Source organism: Theropithecus gelada, chromosome 6 (assembly GCF_003255815.1).
Source record: "Theropithecus gelada isolate Dixy chromosome 6, Tgel_1.0, whole genome shotgun sequence".
Taxonomy (NCBI): domain Eukaryota; kingdom Metazoa; phylum Chordata; class Mammalia; order Primates; family Cercopithecidae; genus Theropithecus; species Theropithecus gelada.
The window spans coordinates 41225637-41229966 of NC_037673.1; the positions used below are offsets into that span (position 1 = coordinate 41225637).

A 4330-nucleotide genomic window follows, 5' to 3' on the forward strand; every position below is an offset into this window, starting at 1 on the left:
TTTCACCATCTCTAATACCTTCCACATCTTTGCTCATTGTGATTGCGCACATACTTCATTCACTCCTTCCTTTTCACCTAGCTTCCACTTTTCCTTTAAGATGAAGCTTCTTTGTGAAACCTCCTAGTGACTCTAGTCACTAGTGGTGTATCTTAACTCAGGTTTTCAAACATAGTATCTAACATTGAGATTCTTGTAAAACTAATTTAATAAGGGTATGCTCTCTACAGACGAGGAGTAAGAGGAGTTAAGGAAGGAAGCAAGACAGAACAAGAGAGGAAAGGTAAGCAAATATGTGGTCCTACCTAGAGATTAGCTTCTACTTTATCCCACAGGGTGCTGCTGAATATTAATTTTATCACAGAGCTGTTTCTTCCTTGAGCAGGGGTCAACCTTTCGTGCCCTACTGTCAGTGAGTTATGGGTCACTGGTTTTGGTGGGAACCCAGGGTATAAACACTTTGATTGAGATAGTTTCCTTTGACCTAAGGCAATCCTCTACAGAATTCTCCTAGAATCATTCTCAGAGCAGCTAGGGGACAGGATAACAACCAGTGAAGAAAATCTGGGTGAGGCACCACTCTAAATTTTTTTTGACAGCTTGCTATACTTTAATGTATAATACTGAATTCAAGGTACAAGACAATTGTATCTAACATTGTTATAAATAAAAGAGACATCAGATCAGTTATCAAGGGCTTCAGAACACCAAGGGCCCCAGTTATGAGCAGCATCTTCACAACCTCCATGTTTAACATGTTTATTTTCTGGGTATAATTTAATAAGATCATCAATTTGAAGAATGGTAACTGCAGCTTCTGTTGCAAATTTCAAACTCTTTAACTATAGTTGGTTCAAACACCCTTGCTTGTTTGTTGTGTCTAGGTTTACCGTTCCTCAAATCAAGACCAATTTATTTTAGATTTTTATGTTCTGGGTTAACTTGAGCCTCATTATGAAAAGCTCTTAAACTGTGCAACCAGATCTGTGGAGTTCTGGGCAGCATTAACTCTCAGTGTATTAGGAATAAAAAGAAGTTCTTGCAAACTCTGCAATAGCAAGCTGTTCCTGAGACCACATGCTGGTTTCATAGTTTTCGGGGTATATGGAAAAGGCTGCTTCTATAGCACTCCCAGCTAACATCATGGATTTTGACTCCAAAACTTTGTTCACTACGCACAGAGCATCATGTAGAGTGCTCCATCTCATCACATATGAAATCATTTGCCCCACGTAAGATAATTGATGCAGATGTACAAGCCTTACTGGTTTTGATTAAGATCAGCTTATCATCACAAATTCTTCCCTGTACCACTTCTTCCATATGTGCCAACATTGCAGTTTCAAAAGTTTCTTCACCTTTCAAATTGGCCAGGATTGACAGAATAGTCCCTCCGGAAGCTTTAGCAATGCATTTAAGGTCCCTTTTTAGAGCTCTTCTAGTTGCCATAGCCCCAGCATCTACAAATTACTTTGACACATATCATCAATTCCACCAGCTATTAGAATAATATTGGCATCAGTTGCCAGGATCTTCGGAATTCTCTCCTTGATAATATCTGATTCTCTCTGTCTAATTTGGTCCAGTTTTTCAGGGTCTGTAATGACCAACTGTACATCAAGTATATTAGTCCATTCTCATACTGTTATAAAGAACTGCCCAGACTGGGTAATTAATAAAGGAAAGAGGTTTAATTGACTCACAGTTTTACAGGGTTTGGGAGGCCTCAGGAACTTACAATCCTGGCTGAAGAGGAAGGAAACATGTCCTTCTTCACATGGCAGCAGAAAGGGAGAAGTGCAGAGGGAAAAGGGGAACAGCTCCTTATAAAACCATCAGATCTTGTCAGAACTCACTATCATGAGAACAGCATGGAGTCCCTCCCCCAACACGTGGGAATTACAATTTGGATTGCAATTCTATGTGAGATTTGGGTGGGGACACAGAGCCAGACCATATCACAAAGCTTCATTTTTGTTTTTTACAGGCTAAAGTTAAGGCAAGCAATTTTTGCATTAAAAATTCTTTTGGGCATGTCCTGGGATCCCACCACACAGCTGAGTGCATAGCCACTGATCAGCATACTCTCCATCTGACTTCTTGCATGGGCTTTCAGAATATTAGCAGAATTGACTGGATAGCGAGGCTGGCCTCTTAATATCTGTGTATGTAATAACAAGTAAAACATATACTACTATATTAGCAAAGAAATCACCATTTATTCCAATGATTTTGGAAGACATCCATGTCTCAGTGGCATTATTCAGGCAATCTCTTCCCAGTTCATCTGTGTTAATAATTAGGTTTTAACTGATGTAACACAGGGCTTCCCACTGAGGTAGTTCCATCTCCAACTTCTTTGTCTTGCAGGTCAATCAGCTCACAAAGAACTTTAGCTGCAGGGTTGTTCTACCTCCAGTAACTTCAGGATGGCTGCACCATCATTAGTAATGGTTACATCACCAACACTTTATCCAAGCCAGTTGGACCAAGAGAACTTTTCACAGTATTGGCAATTGAAGCTTAAGCCATAACATTCTGGGAGCGGACCACCTCCCCAGGGCTGCGGTCTTGGTCCCCGAACATGGACAAAGTCCCCTCTATCTTCATCGCAGGGGTATACGTCAACTTCCACTCACACACACCATGCACCTCAGCCAACCAGCGACCACAGCAGTGATGCGTGGAGCCGACCCGAGTGACACTGCAGGGACTGCTGGGTAACACCGCTCCACCAGCTTCCCAGCTTCCCCACTTCCCCCACACCTGGCCGCGGGACGTGGCAGGAAGGCTAGTGTGAATTTTTAACTTGCGCAAAAATTTGTTTTTGGAGGGCATGGGAGGGGGGAAACTAAGACATTGCAATGCTTCATGATTCCCCAAAGGACCAGTGTATAAAGAGATGTGCAATATATCCACAGTATCAACATTTTATGGGAGGAGGGAATAAATAGGGGGGAAGAAGTCTGAAAGTTCCTTAGGGGGGTAATGATGGAAAAAAAAAAAGATTGAGAAACACTGCAATATGGGATGCAGTCTGTTTGTTCTCTGAAGTAGTAATGCATTGATTGATTTCTGCATCAATTGATTGTACATGTGCTATTTGTTTTGTATTCCCCTCAGTGCATAGTACATCAGCATATAACAGTTAATAGTAGTGGTCCCCTACTTGTGGAATTTATACACAGCAGCTGTCCCAGGTCATGAAAGAAATTCCACCTGGATCTGTTTATTTCCTTCTTGAATAGAAGACAAGACTTTCCTCTTCATGTTCTCAACTCCATCCAAAGTGTTTAAGTTCAAAACTCTCAATTCCCTAAGTTGGAGGTTACAATGCGCTATGATCGCTCCACTGCATTCCAGCCTGGGCAACAGAGTGAGACTCTGTCTCTAAAAAATAAAAATAAATTAAAAATAGAAAATAGAAAATAAAAATAAAACTCTCAGTTTAGGGTTTAAAAATATTTGATGTTGGTGATCAATCGACTTTATCCATTCTAATATACTTCCTGGAAAGTCAGTCTTTCTTCCCTTTCCCAATTCCTCTGCATGTTTCTCTCCAGTTCTTATTAGTTTCCCCATTTCCCCTCTTTCTACCAGCTTCCAGTGTGACTTAATCTTTCCAATCTGAAAATCTGGCCCTGTAAATTTGCATCTGCTGATTATTGAGATATATCTTTCAGCTCTAACCCCATCTTTCCACATTTGAATTGTGATGCTGGTTCTGGGACTCTTTCAACCATTGTCTCCCCTTTGCTGGATGTCTCCCAGTTCAGCTCTACCTAAAGAAGGTACACAGAAGGGATGCTGAGGGTAGGCAGAAGGAAAAGATATGTGTTCCTTGCTATGTGCTCGCTGCTCCCACCAGGTTCACCACAGCAAAGCAGTTCATCTGAGCAGTGGCAGTGGATCTGGCTTCCCATTTTTCCACACTCATATAAGTAGCCTCATTGTACCCTTTAGAGACACCAGCACTGACGGCCCCATGTTACATTCAACAGGGGTCTGAGTCCCAGCTCTGTTAAGCCCCTTTCCCAAGTACCTGTTCCAACCACTTCACTTTGTTCCTCCGGCATTTACTAGATCTGGGTCACCTCCATGCTTCTTTTTTTGCCTTTTCAGCTCCCAATTCCTTAAATTCTCTCTGTTAAAATGACTACTAAGATTTCTGTATTTTTGACTAGACTCTAGGCCCCAAATGTTAATATGCTGCTCTTGGTCCAAGATTTCTCTGATTCTTTGTTTTTTCTTTGTAAAAACTAGAGGATGAGGGGACACTTGTTTCAGGGTACCTGAGAGAAAAAACTGATGAGAATGGAAATACACAAAA

The 4330-nt window shown here is 41.4% G+C and overlaps 1 pseudogene; it reads right to left on the minus strand.

Moving 5' to 3' along the window:
- Window positions 1-683: 683 nt before the first annotated feature.
- On the minus strand, window positions 684-2838 carry LOC112626987 (annotated as a pseudogene).
- Between the last annotated feature and the right edge of the window lie 1492 nt (window positions 2839-4330).